At 40.7% G+C, this 21,158-nt stretch overlaps 1 protein-coding gene across 1 annotated transcript in view; it reads right to left on the bottom strand.

The window, feature by feature from the left end:
- LOC149782199 (heat shock 70 kDa protein 12A-like) overlaps nt 1-21,158 on the bottom strand; it is a 50,545-nt gene that overhangs the window by 10,335 nt on the left and 19,052 nt on the right. The window lies entirely within an intron of this gene.

Genomic DNA, 21,158 nt, shown 5'->3' with positions numbered 1-21,158 from the left:
AGTCGTGTTATCTACTTGAAATCGAAATTTAGAGTCATCTCCTGAATAAATGCGCATTAAAACAACCTTTCCAGTTAGTCTGGAATGGATGGATTTTGTTTTATGTTGATACAACTCATTTCTGCTTGTGATGGACTGGATTTATTTGGTCAATTCCGTACGACCTACATGTGACTTGAGAGTTGAATCAACTGTGCCTGTGTTTCTGTTTTGTCATTGATTGTTTTGAATCATAATTTGGGGAAAATATGAATTCTTGTAATTGAAATTATCAAGAAAGAAAATTCTAAGGAAATTCAAGATGCATAAATGTAAATATATGTATTGCCTTTCTTATTACCAGCTACATAATACATATGTTTATGCCCTGTCACTTGTGACCTCTTTGTTTTAGAGACCTCAGCTATGGCCTGTATGGTTTCTATCGCTAGCCTAACATCGTATCAAAATAGTTAAACGCGAAAATTGCAAAACAGTCGGTGTGTGACAGTCCATTTAGCCAGGGGAAATAAGACTTCTTCGTCGTCTTGGCTTATTGGCTCTGATGCCCTTCGTTTTCTACCAAAATCTTCAGTTGCATATTGTCTCAAATTTAGTGTTTTGACTGACTTGTAAATGGTACGTCTTTGACAGATATACGATAGCACTTGGCCTCAATATGCTTTTGAATGTTAATTTTATAGACCCTAGAAAGCACTCCACATACTCTAAAACATTCTATTTACGAAACGTTATGTATATTTTTCCTAAATAACTGTTTAAATGATCAGAATGGTATTTTCAATAACTGCGTCTCTCACGTTCATATGCGAATATCACGTTCATTCGTTTAGTCATTTGAAAGTTTCATTTGTGACTTCGTTCACATCGTTCACTTTATCATCTCTACTTTCAAATGGACGAAACAGCTTGTTTAGTTCATCCACAAACAAATCTAATAAATGAAAAGCTAAAACTTTTATACTACATGAGCGTACACTGTTTGTTTGCAATGTTGTATCTAATACACGGTGCTATATTTAGATACACGCGTCGTGAAATATGAAGCTGTTTAGTATGGAAACATACTGCACGATTCTGACAATGTAAAGTTAACAGAGAAAAAAATAGAATACAATAACTGATGATACTCCATATAGAAATTAAAAGCTACACATGTTGAAACTTTTCTTGACGAACATCATATGCCTTGTAGAATGCGATTCAATTAACGTTTGTACCGCATAGCTGATCGGAGTGTATTTAATGTACTGCTAAATATATAATTATATCTTAAACAGGACAGCAAAGAAACATCATATGATTATTACTGCATCCAAAGTAATGATTGAAGTAGAATGTCCTATTCATATAATTCAGATACATATCAACAGAACCTATTTTGAAAAAGTTCAGTTTTAAATACTGTATCTTTTTTGTTTTTCTTTATAACCAACTTTTGTTTCAACATTATCCTTGAAAATTTGCATTAAATGTCATTTATTTAGTTGTAAGGTCAGTAGTATATGGGGTCACCCTAGCGTCAAGTGGACTTACCATGCAAAAACAGTCGATTCACTCTGGCGTCAATGGGAATTTAACATGGGAAATTTTAACATGGATGGAACTGTAGAGCGTCAAGGGGAATTGAACATGGAAATTGAACAGGACCGGTACTTTAACGTCAATGGGACTTTAACGTTAAAATATGGGGTTTGCACTTTGTCGTAAATGGAAATTGAACATGGGAATGTCACCTGGATGTCAATGGGAATTGAACTTTGGGTGACGTCATGAGGTTTATAGGGTCAAAACATTTTATAGGGATTTTAATGTATTTGTAAGGACAAAAGGTAGATAGGGACAAACATACAAATACACATTTAAACACACAGAAAAGACGACAGAAATGTTCTAAAACAAACCTCACAGAGAGAATAATGGCTCAAAAAAGAAAAGTCTATTGTATGGGTTCAAAACATTTATTCAAGTATATACATGGGCTCTCTGGCCTGTGCTTTGGTCTAAGCACTATCCATTTAATACATAAACATTTCTACATCAAACAAACCTATTTACTAGTTATTTAGTTCTTGGCTCTAGTAAACCTGTTTACATTTAATGTTCATTTATAAGAAAAAGCTAACACAAAACAAGTAACATGCAATCAAATAGGACAAAGTTCATGTTTCTCTCTCTCTATTCGTCTCACATGTTGTTAAAAATCTGGTCAGCTAGCACTTGTGTCCCAGCGTAGATATTTCCCATCACTTAATCCGTTTCATTCATAAATCGGCTGTTATATCCATCGTGCTAGGTACACTTATCAGTAAGCAGATCAAGTGCAGTCATCGTCTTCTTCCCATGGAGGTACAATGTATACCATATGAATGGTTACTTTTCCTTCGTTGATGTCAAGTTTTCCTCTCATCGACTGCACGTCTTCAATAGCCCTAAAAAGTTTGGACGAAGTTATTTCTGCAGGTGTGCTAAATCCGAGACATACAGGTGAGTTCCAACTGTCGCGATACATAGATAGGCTCAAACGACCTCGATCTTTGACTTGGCAATGACATTTGAGTTCCTCTAACAGTGAGTCAAGTAGGTCCGTAATGAAACCTGCTACTTCCTCGGCTGAAATGTCAGACGCGAAGTCTCTAAATTTCACCGTGTAGGTGTAAGTTGTCGTTCTAAATTTTCTTGAGGTCACTGTCTGAGTCATTTGGATGCTAAAATACTCCTGTAGGTCTACTGAATCCTTTCCCTTCTTGGACGCACTTTGCTGTGACGGTATGGTAGTGAAAGAGGTCAGTGATGTTTGTTCCTTCTCTTTTTTCATCTGCGTAGAGTGATTCATCTTTCTCGTTGCTTGTCCTCGCAATGAAGTGTCGTTCTTGGAAGTCGTCCCTTTTTATACTGGGTGATATCAGTATGTCCATAAGGTAAAGTTTTGTGGTCTGGAAGTTTCACTAGCTGCACGTAGTTTGTCATGGCGTTAGTACATAAATAACTAAGATGTGTTACTGCATTGGTGATGTGATAGTGAGGCAAAGAATCACACCCGAGTTTCTCGTTGGACTTGAGTCTTACGCTCTATACTTGCTGTTTGAAGGGATTCATTTTTTCTCAATTGGTCTTAGTAGTGACAATGAACTGTTGGTCTTGGACGTTGTCCTTTTTTATATGCTGACCAATATTGATGTGACCGTACGGCAAAGTAAAGTGGTTGGGAAGTCGCACTCGCTTCTGGTACACGATTTGATAGACTTTTTCCAAGGGTCGACTGACGATGTGGTGAGTGGGTAAACGTACAATCTTGTTCGGCTGGTAGGTGGTCACTTTAAAGTTTGCATCCTCTCCAGACTGCAATGCTTCTTTCAATACGCCAAAGTTGACCACACGACTGGTACGATAATTCAGAGTCAATCCTTTCACTTTACACTCTGTGTGCACTTCTCCTTGTGGGTCCCGGTATTCGTAGCCGTAATTTTTAGGACCGCCACTCGCGAAACTTAAAATCTTGTCGTCAGGATGTTCGTCTGTCCAGGCTCCTAAACGGTCTCCTTCGATGTTAGGGTGTTGCTGACCCGGTCGATCGATGTAGATGCAACTGTCCGTGTCAAAGTACAGGACGCGATCCCCTAACAGTTCTAAAGCTTCGTACAATTTTAAGCGAGCATGAGCTGTCACGTAAGCCGCAATGATGACATTTCCAAAAGGGTCGTCTTGTACAAAGTCCAGATCTTCTTCGTAATTGACCAAGATTAAATTCTCTCGAACGACGTCCACGTGTTTCATGTATTTGGTTTTGTCGTGAATCATCTGGAAGTAGCGGGAAGGTTCTGTCAAATATTCCGTCTTGGGTAAACACGGTCGTTGTGCCATTTTACCCCACAAGCAATTTAACATCACTTTGGCAAACGATCGCCTGCCTTCGTTTTTCTCGATGTGGTCTAAAGTGATGCCCTCTTGTTCCCGGTATTTCTCTTTGAATTTTATTTGGTCTTCGGGAGTGTGACACCAGGAAGGATAGCCGCTGGCTTCTTGCTTCAGTTTCAAAAAGGCATCCACGTAGTCTGCGAAAATGCCTTTCTGAGTAGGGTCACCCTTGTGGTATTGTTGCGTCTTGGGAAAGTGGCAAATTTCGTACACTTCTAACAGTTGGTATCCCATGTCCATAGCTTTGAACAATTCTACGCTGACCCAGGTTCCCGTCAAGGCCCGTTCTTCCTGGGTGTGCTGACAAGGCTGATCTTGGTTGCACGTTTCGGCACAAGTACGGCACAAGGGAAACATCAGTTTGCCTTGACAATGGTGAGGTAAGACGGGATGGTATAGGTTCGTGGGAGGCAAAACTTTGCACTTGATCAAGCCTTCGTATTGTCGAATGTTGACCAGGTCGATGTGTTCCGTCAGCAATCGCGGGTGCCCTGTAGGAAAGTGACAATATTTGCACACGTAGGGATACAGCGAACACACATCCAAGTATTTGATTTCTTCTCCTTTCTCTTCGTCGGCTTGGTACAGCAAACAGGTGGCATTGGTCCTTCCTCCGTACAAACTATCCCTCGGGTTCAGGGGGTCCATCAGCTTGTAACTTTCCACGACACGTTTAAACTCGGGATCGATTTTCAAACGGTGATCGTATTCGTGTTCCCACATTTCTACCACTTGGTATCCTTGCTGTTCTAACTTCAAGCGTCGCTGACAAGTGTCCTGGTACAGGTCTTCCATGGTCCGTTGTAAAAACTGATTTTTAGTGTCACGGTCAGGGTAGCAGACGGGACATCCGTGAAATAAGCAACCGTTAAACTCATACACGATCTTGGGGTTTTTTAAGTCCCAGCCATCGACCGAATACGTTCCGATGGTCCTTTCGCCTCCTCCGTTGCGGGCATGCTGAATCCATTTGCCTTCCTTGTCGCACAAGTAATGTAACCAGCGTAGGGCTTTGACCGAGTATTGACGCTTGACATAGTTGGTCGTTTGAGGACTGATGACAGCCACGGTGTTTTCAGGCATGAATCGTTGGCGGTACACTAAGGAACACGCTTTGGCAATGGTGCAAGCTTCTTTCAAAGGATCGACCCCTCCGTGTTCCATGAACAGTTCTCGAAATTTTCCACAGCAACGTCGTAAAATGTCCACGTCGGAACGACAATACTTTAACATTTCTTCCTGAAAGTCGAAGGGGTCAGAGGCATGAGCCTGGTACCAAGCGTAGAAATCTTCTCGTTGTTCGGTACGCATGTTGTCGGGGTCGTAATAGTGAGCCTCAGGCAAATGGGGTAGAACGGCATGTTGATTGGCTTCCGTATTGAAAAAGTGTGGAAAGTACCCTTTAGCCATTTCTGTCATTCCAAACGTTTTAGGCATTCGACTCAAAGGCATGGCCAAGTAACTCATCGAATCTTTAAACTGCACTTGTCCCACTTGCATGAAAATGATTTTGGCTCCGTTCAAAGTGACTTTAGGACGTTCGGTGCCATGTTCCGTATAGTACCTCAAAAGAAACTGTCCATCGTATCCGGAGAAATTGTGAGCCATCACTGTGGCATGGCGATGACAATCTCGGTAACGTTCGATGTCCTCTTTGCTCCATGTCTTGTCGATGGGGTCTAAGACCCATTTGGCAAAATCGTCTAGCGTCTTTGGTCCTCGAAAGATTTTTTCACGCCCTCCAGGAATTTTGCTGCAGTGAGGGCAATAACTGAAGATAGGTTCTTGAATACACTTCTCGCACGCTCGATGAGCCACGCAGAAATTAGGAATGTGAATGCCAGTCTCTTGCATGCATTCGAAATCGAAAAAGATGAAATTGCCTTTCTTCTTGTGACCGTCCTCTTTCTCTGGTGGGGGTTGGTATTTTTGCACGTAACATTGGTGTTCCAAGTCCACGATGTGGTGACAAATGTGACATTTTTTCTTTCCTGAACATACGTGTGCCTTGACACTATTGGTACGTATGCCTTGTCCACACGCGGGGCACAATCTCAGCAGTTGACAAGCGCATTTCTTCTGTGAACCTTGCGTCTTCAAATGTTGTTGGTAACAGGTAGGGCTGACAAACGTGCGCAGACAAGTTGAACAAGGCACTGGTTCTTCGCTCAGACAGGGTTGAGAGGCCAAACATCCTGAGCATTTCCATCCACAATGTTTGTGTTGCTCTCGATTATTATAACCATAGTCACATTTCTCACAATAATAAACATATCCCAGGAATCCAGTGACACTGGTAATGGTATCGAAATGTTCATCGTGATGATAAAGGTGAATGTATTTTCCGTCCTTAAAATGTTGGCCTCGAAACAACAGAGGCCCGCGCATTTCTTGAGGGTGCACTTTCAAGGTGTAGCGTGGAGCTAGGGCATCTTGCAATTTTTGCATCTCAGGAATGCCACAGGGTGTGTCTTTGGACAGTCCGGCTTGTTGTAACAGGAGTTCTGCTTCATTTCGTTGTTTGGCTCGGTCGGATTGTTGAATAGTTTTCCAGGTTCTTTTCCATTCTACCGTGTCGTTCTTGTTGGCATAGGTTCGTCCCACCACGATGGCACGGGCTAAACACATCTGGTCATGAGGGTTGTTAATTCGGACGAGACTTGTTTTGGTGTTGCGAAGGTCGTCCACCAATAAGACCTTTTTGCGTCCTGTCCCTTGAGGAAGAGAGACGTGAGCCATTTTCAGTGTGGTTTTACCATCGGTGATGTCAAACTTGTCATTGGATTGTTGCACCTGTTGTATCTTGTCCATGACTTTGGAAGGGGTCAGTTCTGCGGGTCTGCTAAACTCGATCCAAACAGGGGATTTCAAGCTGTCGTGTTGTATGGATAGTGTCAAGCGATCGTCTTCTTTGGGTTGACATTGTCGCTTGAGTGTGGTGAGCAAAGAATCCCACATCTCGGTGATGAACCCTTCTGCTTTCTCCAACGGTACGTCGGACTTGAAATCTTTAAACTTCACCGTGTAGGTGTAAGCCGTGGTTCTAAATTTTCTAGAGGAGCGCTTTTCCGTCTCTCGAATGTGATAGTACTTTTCAGGGTTGACTGGTGAACTTTGGTTTGGAGTAGACTCTCTCTGTCTGGTCGCAGACGTGGAAGGTGTTGGTTCAGGTTCGCTCATGTCTTCTATTTGAGCGAACACTTCTTTTCGTGTGTGAGGCGGTACGTCACTTCGCTGCCTCTTACGTTCTTCTTCTCTCTCACTGAAATCGTGCGATCGTTTCATCTCGATTGCTGATTCAGAAATGATTTAACCAAGTTCATTCTTTCCATATATACCCTCTCTACCTCTCGTTGTGACAATGACGGTATATTTCACAAGGCAAGTGAAAGCCAAGCATATAGGAACCCAACGACAGCGTTGCGTCTTAAACACCTCATGCATCTTGACGACCCTTCGATTCAAACCCTACCACGAAAGAAAATAGTTGCAAGAAAAATAAAACAGACAGTTGGTGTCTTCAAGAGAGCTAGAGACGGCACTGTGTCGCTGGGACACGTACGTACGTACTCCAGAAAACTACTCTACTCGACAACGTGAGTGTGCTTGTCAAAATGTTTGAATAAGATTAAAAATGTTTGTCAGTTTCAAAACGCGAACCAGTACTGTGTCCGTTTAATATTTGATGTGGCAAGAAGAAATGGTACAATACGCAACAAAGGGTTTGTACGTTTACACTCCAATCTGTCTGTACTGCAATGGTAACAGCGCTCTTGCGTTGGCATTATTTTGCCACACTACCTTTTAAATAAAACAATGCATCACTCATCATAAACGATTTCATTGGCTATACTTATTTTCTTACCGCTTTCGCTTCGAATTGACTTCAGTACCTTTTCGCACAGCGACAAGATCGGACGTGTTTTTTTATTCTGCGTCTGGTCGCTACACTACTTGCCCTGAATTTACAACCAAACAATGTGTTACACATTGTAATTGACTTCATTGGCTAACCGATATTTTACACTTCTGTCTCTGTTGATGTGAGTGTGCTTGTCAAAATGTTTGAGTAAGATTAAAAATGTTTGTTAGTTTCAAAACGCGAACCAGTACTGTGGCCGTTTAATATTTGATGTGGCAAGAAGAAATGGTACAATACGCAACAAAGGGTTTGTATGTTTACACTCCAATCTGTCTGTACTGCAATGGTAACAGCGCTCTTGCGTTGGCATTATTTTGCCACACTACCTTAAAAAAAAACCCAATGCATCACTCATCATAAACGATTTCATTGGCTAAACTTATTTTCTTACCGCTTTCGCTTCGAATTGACTTCAGTACCTTTTTGCACAGCGACAAGATCGGACGTGTTTTTTTATATTCTGCGGCTGGTCGCTACACTACTGTCAACAAGCCCTGAATTTACAACCAAACAATGTGTTACACATTGTAAGTGACTTCATTGGCTAACCGATATTTTACAATTCTGTCTCTATTGATGTGAGTGTGCTTGTCGAAATGTTTGAGTAAGATTAAAAATGTTTGTCAGTTTCAAAACGCGAACCAGTACTGTGGCCGTTTAATATTTGACGTGGCAAGAAGAAATGATACAATACGCAACAAAGGGTTTGTACGTTTACACTCCAATCTGTCTGCACTGCAATGGTAATAGCACACTTGCGTTGGTATTATTTTGCCACACTACCTTTAATAAAACCCCAATGCATCACTCATCATAAACGATTTCATTGGCTATACTTATTTTCTTACCGCTTTCGCTTCGAGTTGACTTCAGTACCTTTTCGCACAGCGACAAGATCGGACGTGTTTTTTTATTCTGCGTCTGGTCGCTACACTACTTGCCCTGAATTTACAACCAAACAATGTGTTACACATTGTAATTGACTTCATTGGCTAACCGATATTTTACACTTCTGTCTCTGTTGATGCGAGTGTGCTTGTCAAAATGTTTGAGTAAGATTAAAAATGTTTGTTAGTTTCAAAACGCGAACCAGTACTGTGGCCGTTTAATATTTGATGTGGCAAGAAGAAATGGTACAATACGCAACAAAGGGTTTGTATGTTTACACTCCAATCTGTCTGTACTGCAATGGTAACAGCGCTCTTGCGTTGGCATTATTTTGCCACACTACCTTAAAAAAAAACCAATGCATCACTCATCATAAACGATTTCATTGGCTAAACTTATTTTCTTACCGCTTTCGCTTCGAATTGACTTCAGTACCTTTTTGCACAGCGACAAGATCGGACGTGTTTTTTTATATTCTGCGGCTGGTCGCTACACTACTGTCAACAAGCCCTGAATTTACAACCAAACAATGTGTTACACATTGTAAGTGACTTCATTGGCTAACCGATATTTTACAATTCTGTCTCTGTTGATGTGAGTGTGCTTGTCGAAATGTTTGAGTAAGATTAAAAATGTTTGTCAGTTTCAAAACGCGAACCAGTACTGTGTCCGTTTAATATTTGACGTGGCAAGAAGAAATGGTACAATACGCAACAAAGGGTTTGTACGTTTACACTCCAATCTGTCTGCACTGCAATGGTAATAGCACACTTGCGTTGGTATTATTTTGCCACACTACCTTTAATAAAACCCCAGTGCATCACTCATCATAAACGATTTCATTGGCTATACTTATTTTCTTACCGCTTTCGCTTCGAATTGACTTCAGTACCTTTTCGCACAGCGACAAGATCGCACGTGTTTTTTTATTCTGCGGCTGGTCGCTACTCTACTTGCCCTGAATTTACAATCAAACAATGTGTTACACATTGTAAGTGACTTCATTGGTCAGTCGATATTTTCCACCGCCTTAGCTTCAAATTGGTTTCATTTGTTATTCGCACCGTGAGATGATCAGACACGTTTTTCTGTACCTGACCATTAGTCACTTCACAAACAATAAAACTAAAACACAAATGATCACGCCATGAGCGGCTCATGGAAATTATGTTAGTCATGTTACGAAATATAGCACGACTTGCTTGGATGTACTTTTCTGTGGTCACTCTTTAATTACATGCGTCTTCAGTTCACTCTTGTGATATTTTTTGTAAAGGGTGTATTTTTTCTATGGATGTGATTGTGTTATGTTCTTTTATGTTTTCAGTGATTTTACTTTATATCTATATTTTAATTTAGATGTATAGACTATGTAGTCTGAAATAAAGAATTCTTATCTTATCTTATGTAAATGGAATGAGTGTTTCTTTGAAACTTTCATAAGGAAAATGTGCCATAAAAACAAACGTACGTGTCGTCATATTTTTAAAGTAGGAATACATGATCTCTTTCTCTCTCTCTCTCTCTCTCTCTCTCTCTCTCTCATTGTAGTTTTGATTTATACCCTAATGGAATATGTTCCCGTTTGAAGATACCTCTCCAAAATTGTGATCAGTAGTCACCATAATTACGTGAACTGTTCGTCATGTCATTTTTTTCAAAAGTTTACACTCTAAAAAATTGTAGAACGATTTTTTTTCTTCCATCAGTAAATCTTTGTATGAAATAAAAGCTTGAGTTTGCACAATTCTGGTATCTTAACTTTATCCGGTTTTGAAACTGCAATATGTCACGCAATTTTTTTCTTTTAACGTTAGATTTACAGTTTTTCAGAAAAAAGACAATCACACGGCTTTTTTAAGAATGAAACAAATGACATTGCACTGTATAACCCTGCCTATGGTTAACTCTGAATTCTAAAGTCAAAACATGGGTTCGGAAAAAATGTAACAATGTTCGTCCTATATTCTCTCAGTTTACACTGAGGATAGGACGAACATTGTTACATTTTTTCCGAACCCATGTTTTGACTTTAGAATTCAGAGTTAACCATAGGCAGGGTTATACAGTGCAATGTCATTTGTTTCATTCTTAAAAAAGCCGTGTGATTGTCTTTTTTCTGAAAAACTGTAAATCTAACGTTAAAAGAAAAAAATTGCGTGACATATTGCAGTTTCAAAACCGGATAAAGTTAAGATACCAGAATTGTGCAAACTCAAGCTTTTATTTCATACAAAGATTTACTGATGGAAGAAAAAAAATCGTTCTACAATTTTTTAGAGTGTAAACTTTTGAAAAAAATGACATGACGAACAGTTCACGTAATTATGGTGACTACTGATCACAATTTTGGAGAGGTATCTTCAAACGGGAACATATTCCATTAGGGTATAAATCAAAACTACAATGAGAGAGAGAGAGAGAGAGAGAGAGAGAGAGAGAGAGAGAAAGAGATCATTTATTCCTACTTTAAAAATATGACGACACGTACGTTTGTTTTTATGGCACATTTTCCTTATGAAAGTTTCAAAGAAACACTCATTCCATTTACATAAGATAAGATAAGAATTCTTTATTTCAGACTACATAGTCTATACATCTAAATTAAAATATAGATATAAAGTAAAATCACTGAAAACATAAAAGAACATAACACAATCACATCCATAGAAAAAATACACCCTTTACAAAAAATATCACAAGAGTGAACTGAAGACGCATGTAATTAAAGAGTGACCACAGAAAAGTACATCCAAGCAAGTCGTGCTATATTTCGTAACATGACTAACATAATTTCCATGAGCCGCTCATGGCGTGATCATTTGTGTTTTAGTTTTATTGTTTGTGAAGTGACTAATGGTCAGGTACAGAAAAACGTGTCTGATCATCTCACGGTGCGAATAACAAATGAAACCAATTTGAAGCTAAGGCGGTGGAAAATATCGACTGACCAATGAAGTCACTTACAATGTGTAACACATTGTTTGATTGTAAATTCAGGGCAAGTAGAGTAGCGACCAGCCGCAGAATAAAAAAACACGTGCGATCTTGTCGCTGTGCGAAAAGGTACTGAAGTCAATTCGAAGCGAAAGCGGTAAGAAAATAAGTATAGCCAATGAAATCGTTTATGATGAGTGATGCACTGGGGTTTTATTAAAGGTAGTGTGGCAAAATAATACCAACGCAAGTGTGCTATTACCATTGCAGTGCAGACAGATTGGAGTGTAAACGTACAAACCCTTTGTTGCGTATTGTACCATTTCTTCTTGCCACGTCAAATATTAAACGGACACAGTACTGGTTCGCGTTTTGAAACTGACAAACATTTTTAATCTTACTCAAACATTTCGACAAGCACACTCACATCAACAGAGACAGAATTGTAAAATATCGGTTAGCCAATGAAGTCACTTACAATGTGTAACACATTGTTTGGTTGTAAATTCAGGGCTTGTTGACAGTAGTGTAGCGACCAGCCGCAGAATATAAAAAAACACGTCCGATCTTGTCGCTGTGCAAAAAGGTACTGAAGTCAATTCGAAGCGAAAGCGGTAAGAAAATAAGTTTAGCCAATGAAATCGTTTATGATGAGTGATGCATTGGTTTTTTTTAAGGTAGTGTGGCAAAATAATGCCAACGCAAGAGCGCTGTTACCATTGCAGTACAGACAGATTGGAGTGTAAACATACAAACCCTTTGTTGCGTATTGTACCATTTCTTCTTGCCACATCAAATATTAAACGGCCACAGTACTGGTTCGCGTTTTGAAACTAACAAACATTTTTAATCTTACTCAAACATTTTGACAAGCACACTCGCATCAACAGAGACAGAAGTGTAAAATATCGGTTAGCCAATGAAGTCAATTACAATGTGTAACACATTGTTTGGTTGTAAATTCAGGGCAAGTAGTGTAGCGACCAGACGCAGAATAAAAAAACACGTCCGATCTTGTCGCTGTGCGAAAAGGTACTGAAGTCAACTCGAAGCGAAAGCGGTAAGAAAATAAGTATAGCCAATGAAATCGTTTATGATGAGTGATGCATTGGGGTTTTATTAAAGGTAGTGTGGCAAAATAATACCAACGCAAGTGTGCTATTACCATTGCAGTGCAGACAGATTGGAGTGTAAACGTACAAACCCTTTGTTGCGTATTGTATCATTTCTTCTTGCCACGTCAAATATTAAACGGCCACAGTACTGGTTCGCGTTTTGAAACTGACAAACATTTTTAATCTTACTCAAACATTTCGACAAGCACACTCACATCAATAGAGACAGAATTGTAAAATATCGGTTAGCCAATGAAGTCACTTACAATGTGTAACACATTGTTTGGTTGTAAATTCAGGGCTTGTTGACAGTAGTGTAGCGACCAGCCGCAGAATATAAAAAAACACGTCCGATCTTGTCGCTGTGCAAAAAGGTACTGAAGTCAATTCGAAGCGAAAGCGGTAAGAAAATAAGCTTAGCCAATGAAATCGTTTATGATGAGTGATGCATTGGGTTTTTTTTTTAAGGTAGTGTGGCAAAATAATGCCAACGCAAGAGCGCTGTTACCATTGCAGTACAGACAGATTGGAGTGTAAACATACAAACCCTTTGTTGCGTATTGTACCATTTCTTCTTGCCACATCAAATATTAAACGGCCACAGTACTGGTTCGCGTTTTGAAACTAACAAACATTTTTAATCTTACTCAAACATTTTGACAAGCACACTCACATCAACAGAGACAGAAGTGTAAAATATCGGTTAGCCAATGAAGTCAATTACAATGTGTAACACATTGTTTGGTTGTAAATTCAGGGCAAGTAGTGTAGCGACCAGACGCAGAATAAAAAAACACGTCCGATCTTGTCGCTGTGCGAAAAGGTACTGAAGTCAATTCGAAGCGAAAGCGGTAAGAAAATAAGTATAGCCAATGAAATCGTTTATGATGAGTGATGCATTGTTTTATTTAAAAGGTAGTGTGGCAAAATAATGCCAACGCAAGAGCGCTGTTACCATTGCAGTACAGACAGATTGGAGTGTAAACGTACAAACCCTTTGTTGCGTATTGTACCATTTCTTCTTGCCACATCAAATATTAAACGGACACAGTACTGGTTCGCGTTTTGAAACTGACAAACATTTTTAATCTTATTCAAACATTTTGACAAGCACACTCACGTTGTCGAGTAGAGTAGTTTTCTGGAGTACGTACGTACGTGTCCCAGCGACACAGTGCCGTCTCTAGCTCTCTTGAAGACACCAACTGTCTGTTTTATTTTTCTTGCAACTATTTTCTTTCGTGGTAGGGTTTGAATCGAAGGGTCGTCAAGATGCATGAGGTGTTTAAGACGCAACGCTGTCGTTGGGTTCCTATATGCTTGGCTTTCACTTGCCTTGTGAAATATACCGTCATTGTCACAACGAGAGGTAGAGAGGGTATATATGGAAAGAATGAACTTGGTTAAATCATTTCTGAATCAGCAATCGAGATGAAACGATCGCACGATTTCAGTGAGAGAGAAGAAGAACGTAAGAGGCAGCGAAGTGACGTACCGCCTCACACACGAAAAGAAGTGTTCGCTCAAATAGAAGACATGAGCGAACCTGAACCAACACCTTCCACGTCTGCGACCAGACAGAGAGAGTCTACTCCAAACCAAAGTTCACCAGTCAACCCTGAAAAGTACTATCACATTCGAGAGACGGAAAAGCGCTCCTCTAGAAAATTTAGAACCACGGCTTACACCTACACGGTGAAGTTTAAAGATTTCAAGTCCGACGTACCGTTGGAGAAAGCAGAAGGGTTCATCACCGAGATGTGGGATTCTTTGCTCACCACACTCAAGCGACAATGTCAACCCAAAGAAGACGATCGCTTGACACTATCCATACAACACGACAGCTTGAAATCCCCTGTTTGGATCGAGTTTAGCAGACCCGCAGAACTGACCCCTTCCAAAGTCATGGACAAGATACAACAGGTGCAACAATCCAATGACAAGTTTGACATCACCGATGGTAAAGCCACACTGAAAATGGCTCACGTCTCTCTTCCTCAAGGGACAGGACGCAAAAAGGTCTTATTGGTGGACGACCTTCGCAACACCAAAACAAGTCTCGTCCGAATTAACAACCCTCATGACCAGATGTGTTTAGCCCGTGCCATCGTGGTGGGACGAACCTATGCCAACAAGAACGACACGGTAGAATGGAAAAGAACCTGGAAAACTATTCAACAATCCGACCGAGCCAAACAACGAAATGAAGCAGAACTCCTGTTACAACAAGCCGGACTGTCCAAAGACACACCCTGTGGCATTCCTGAGATGCAAAAATTGCAAGATGCCCTAGCTCCACGCTACACCTTGAAAGTGCACCCTCAAGAAATGCGCGGGCCTCTGTTGTTTCGAGGCCAACATTTTAAGGACGGAAAATACATTCACCTTTATCATCACGATGAACATTTCGATACCATTACCAGTGTCACTGGATTCCTGGGATATGTTTATTATTGTGAGAAATGTGACTATGGTTATAATAATCGAGAGCAACACAAACATTGTGGATGGAAATGCTCAGGATGTTTGGCCTCTCAACCCTGTCTGAGCGAAGAACCAGTGCCTTGTTCAACTTGTCTGCGCACGTTTGTCAGCCCTACCTGTTACCAACAACATTTGAAGACGCAAGGTTCACAGAAGAAATGCGCTTGTCAACTGCTGAGATTGTGCCCCGCGTGTGGACAAGGCATACGTACCAATAGTGTCAAGGCACACGTATGTTCAGGAAAGAAAAAATGTCACATTTGTCACCACATCGTGGACTTGGAACACCAATGTTACGTGCAAAAATACCAACCCCCACCAGAGAAAGAGGACGGTCACAAGAAGAAAGGCAATTTCATCTTTTTCGATTTCGAATGCATGCAAGAGACTGGCATTCACATTCCTAATTTCTGCGTGGCTCATCGAGCGTGCGAGAAGTGTATTCAAGAACCTATCTTCAGTTATTGCCCTCACTGCAGCAAAATTCCTGGAGGGCGTGAAAAAATCTTTCGAGGACCAAAGACGCTAGACGATTTTGCCAAATGGGTCTTAGACCCCATCGACAAGACATGGAGCAAAGAGGACATCGAACGTTACCGAGATTGTCATCGCCATGCCACAGTGATGGCTCACAATTTCTCCGGATACGATGGACAGTTTCTTTTGAGGTACTATACGGAACATGGCACCGAACGTCCTAAAGTCACTTTGAACGGAGCCAAAATCATTTTCATGCAAGTGGGACAAGTGCAGTTTAAAGATTCGATGAGTTACTTGGCCATGCCTTTGAGTCGAATGCCTAAAACGTTTGGAATGACAGAAATGGCTAAAGGGTACTTTCCACACTTTTTCAATACGGAAGCCAATCAACATGCCGTTCTACCCCATTTGCCTGAGGCTCACTATTACGACCCCGACAACATGCGTACCGAACAACGAGAAGATTTCTACGCTTGGTACCAGGCTCATGCCTCTGACCCCTTCGACTTTCAGGAAGAAATGTTAAAGTATTGTCGTTCCGACGTGGACATTTTACGACGTTGCTGTGGAAAATTTCGAGAACTGTTCATGGAACACGGAGGGGTCGATTCTTTGAAAGAAGCTTGCACCATTGCCAAAGCGTGTTCCTTAGTGTACCGCCAACGATTCATGCCTGAAAACACCGTGGCTGTCATCAGTCCTCAAACGACCAACTATGTCAAGCGTCAATACTCGGTCAAAGCCCTACGCTGGTTACATTACTTGTGCGACAAGGAAGGCAAATGGATTCAGCATGCCCGCAACGGAGGAGGCGAAAGGACCATCGGAACGTATTCGGTCGATGGCTGGGACTTAAAAAACCCCAAGATCGTGTATGAGTTTAACGGTTGCTTATTTCACGGATGTCCCGTCTGCTACCCTGACCGTGACACTAAAAATCAGTTTTTACAACGGACCATGGAAGACCTGTACCAGGACACTTGTCAGCGACGCTTGAAGTTAGAACAGCAAGGATACCAAGTGGTAGAAATGTGGGAACACGAATACGATCACCGTTTGAAAATCGATCCCGAGTTTAAACGTGTCGTGGAAAGTTACAAGCTGATGGACCCCCTGAACCCGAGGGATAGTTTGTACGGAGGAAGGACCAATGCCACCTGTTTGCTGTACCAAGCCGACGAAGAGAAAGGAGAAGAAATCAAATACTTGGATGTGTGTTCGCTGTATCCCTACGTGTGCAAATATTGTCACTTTCCTACAGGGCACCCGCGATTGCTGACGGAACACATCGACCTGGTCAACATTCGACAATACGAAGGCTTGATCAAGTGCAAAGTTTTGCCTCCCACGAACCTATACCATCCCGTCTTACCTCACCATTGTCAAGGCAAACTGATGTTTCCCTTGTGCCGTACTTGTGCCGAAACGTGCAACCAAGATCAGCCTTGTCAGCACACCCAGGAAGAACGGGCCTTGACGGGAACCTGGGTCAGCGTAGAATTGTTCAAAGCTATGGACACGGGATACCAACTGTTAGAAGTGTACGAAATTTGCCACTTTCCCAAGACACAACAATACCACAAGGGTGACCCTACTCAGAAAGGCATTTTCGCAGACTACGTGGATGCCTTTTTGAAACTGAAGCAAGAAGCCAGCGGCTATCCTTCCTGGTGTCACACTCCCGAAGACCAAATAAAATTCAAAGAGAAATACCGGGAACAAGAGGGCATCACTTTAGACCACATCGAGAAAAACGAAGGCAGGCGATCGTTTGCCAAAGTGATGTTAAATTGCTTGTGGGGTAAAATGGCACAACGACCGTGTTTACCCAAGACGGAATATTTGACAGAACCTTCCCGCTACTTCCAGATGATTCACGACAAAACCAAATACATGAAACACGTGGACGTCGTTCGAGAGAATTTAATCTTGGTCAATTACGAAGAAGATCTGGACTTTGTACAAGACGACCCTTTTGGAAATGTCATCATTGCGGCTTACGTGACAGCTCATGCTCGCTTAAAATTGTACGAAGCTTTAGAACTGTTAGGGGATCGCGTCCTGTACTTTGACACGGACAGTTGCATCTACATCGATCGACCGGGTCAGCAACACCCTAACATCGAAGGAGACCGTTTAGGAGCCTGGACAGACGAACATCCTGACGACAAGATTTTAAGTTTCGCGAGTGGCGGTCCTAAAAATTACGGCTACGAATACCGGGACCCACAAGGAGAAGTGCACACAGAGTGTAAAGTGAAAGGATTGACTCTGAATTATCGTACCAGTCGTGTGGTCAACTTTGGCGTATTGAAAGAAGCATTGCAGTCTGGAGAGGATGCAAACTTTAAAGTGACCACCTACCAGCCGAACAAGATTGTACGTTTACCCACTCACCACATCGTCAGTCGACCCTTGGAAAAAGTCTATCAAATCGTGTACCAGAAGCGAGTGCGACTTCCCAACCACTTTACTTTGCCGTACGGTCACATCAATATTGGTCAGCATATAAAAAAGGACAACGTCCAAGACCAACAGTTCATTGTCACTACTAAGACCAATTGAGAAAAAATGAATCCCTTCAAACAGCAAGTATAGAGCGTAAGACTCAAGTCCAACGAGAAACTCGGGTGTGATTCTTTGCCTCACTATCACATCACCAATGCAGTAACACATCTTAGTTATTTATGTACTAACGCCATGACAAACTACGTGCAGCTAGTGAAACTTCCAGACCACAAAACTTTACCTTATGGACATACTGATATCACCCAGTATAAAAAGGGACGACTTCCAAGAACGACACTTCATTGCGAGGACAAGCAACGAGAAAGATGAATCACTCTACGCAGATGAAAAAAGAGAAGGAACAAACATCACTGACCTCTTTCACTACCATACCGTCACAGCAAAGTGCGTCCAAGAAGGGAAAGGATTCAGTAGACCTACAGGAGTATTTTAGCATCCAAATGACTCAGACAGTGACCTCAAGAAAATTTAGAACGACAACTTACACCTACACGGTGAAATTTAGAGACTTCGCGTCTGACATTTCAGCCGAGGAAGTAGCAGGTTTCATTACGGACCTACTTGACTCACTGTTAGAGGAACTCAAATGTCATTGCCAAGTCAAAGATCGAGGTCGTTTGAGCCTATCTATGTATCGCGACAGTTGGAACTCACCTGTATGTCTCGGATTTAGCACACCTGCAGAAATAACTTCGTCCAAACTTTTTAGGGCTATTGAAGACGTGCAGTCGATGAGAGGAAAACTTGACATCAACGAAGGAAAAGTAACCATTCATATGGTATACATTGTACCTCCATGGGAAGAAGACGATGACTGCACTTGATCTGCTTACTGATAAGTGTACCTAGCACGATGGATATAACAGCCGATTTATGAATGAAACGGATTAAGTGATGGGAAATATCTACGCTGGGACACAAGTGCTAGCTGACCAGATTTTTAACAACATGTGAGACGAATAGAGAGAGAGAAACATGAACTTTGTCCTATTTGATTGCATGTTACTTGTTTTGTGTTAGCTTTTTCTTATAAATGAACATTAAATGTAAACAGGTTTACTAGAGCCAAGAACTAAATAACTAGTAAATAGGTTTGTTTGATGTAGAAATGTTTATGTATTAAATGGATAGTGCTTAGACCAAAGCACAGGCCAGAGAGCCCATGTATATACTTGAATAAATGTTTTGAACCCATACAATAGACTTTTCTTTTTTGAGCCATTATTCTCTCTGTGAGGTTTGTTTTAGAACATTTCTGTCGTCTTTTCTGTGTGTTTAAATGTGTATTTGTATGTTTGTCCCTATCTACCTTTTGTCCTTACAAATACATTAAAATCCCTATAAAATGTTTTGACCCTATAAACCTCATGACGTCACCCAAAGTTCAATTCCCATTGACATCCAGGTGACATTCCCATGTTCAATTTCCATTTACGACAAAGTGCAAACCCCATATTTTAACGTTAAAGTCCCATTGACGTTAAAGTACCGGTCCTGTTCAATTTCCATGTTCAATTCCCCTTGACGCTCTACAGTTCCATCCATGTTAAAATTTCCCATGTTAAATTCCCATTGACGCCAGAGTGAATCGACTGTTTTTGCATGGTAAGTCCACTTGACGCTAGGGTGACCCCATATACTACTAAGGTCACAAGAGGCTTTTGCAACGTTTCTGTACATCCGTTGCTGTGTATATCTATATTTTTTGGAACTCCTGATACATGAGTTTATCTAATTTTTATAATTCTTATTCACGGCTGTAATGTGTACAAAATATCTTTAGTTAAGTTTGGTCTGCGTGACTTGAATCTGTTAAGAGTATAATATTGCATAGGATCGATAAATACATGTTTACGTACGTGTTGACAATTATTAATAATAATCTTAATAATAAGACTTAAATGGCGCCTATGGCGTAGTTTCTCAGTGACTGATAGGATATCAATGTTTCGAGAATAATTCTGTAACTGCCCATTGGGTACACAAGGTCACAAGAATATGCTTAATTCGACGCAAAGTCAATAGTGTATGCACATGTGGAAACTATTGCGAATTACAGTCGCAATATACGGTGATTAGAAGGAGAAAATTCCGCAATTAGATTCATTCCTATATTTGGAGACATTCACACATATTGTGGTCCTGATGTAAGTCTGCAAACGTATTTAATGTTGTACTTAGATATTAATCGAGAGGAAAAACATTTGTTTGAACTGTTCATTGCAGATAGAAAGTGTTCATTATTTGGACTATACTATTATTCTCGAACTATTATAAATTATTAAAAGGAATTCTGGACAACGCAATCTGGACAAAGTCACGGTTCTTGGAGGACCAGTACATTGCCGGTATTGAAATTTATAAGGAACTTTTCTTTAATTTAGGACTTTCATAGACCTTTATAAGGACAAGCCTGGATTCGCTTCATGATAATATTGGCTTCTTTTCTGTTACTTATGTTTGTGACCATAGAGTTGTAACACCATCTCCCAACTTTTACTTAAAGCCTGAGAAAATATAGAAATAAGTTTCAATATAATCGACGAAAATTATCGCTTTTTTATGCTTATATTTTATTTATTTTGTTTAAAACTTTGAATTAATAATGATTTTGAAAAGAAATGAAACATGCAATTTTATTTAAGCAATACTATTGCAGATGATTTAGAACGGCGTGAATGTTTTAAACTTGGACAAAGGAATTGGGAACTGATTGTGCAGTACCAAGCAAATCAGTTCGAAACGTTTGATGACAGTTACGTTTATGAATATGGATGATGAAATTTTTTATACAACGGTCTTGGACGGTTCTGTCTGGTGGTTAGGAATTGATCAAATCTGGTTGTACCACTGATTTTAAGGCTTTTTGCATTTCTAAAGGAGTT

This window comes from Sinohyriopsis cumingii, chromosome 15 (genome assembly GCF_028554795.1).
Source record: "Sinohyriopsis cumingii isolate HCF-2022 chromosome 15, ASM2855479v2, whole genome shotgun sequence".
Classification (NCBI taxonomy): Eukaryota; Metazoa; Mollusca; class Bivalvia; order Unionida; family Unionidae; genus Sinohyriopsis; species Sinohyriopsis cumingii.
Note: the sequence above shows the minus strand (reverse complement) of the source record. Positions and strands in the feature narration are given on the sequence as shown.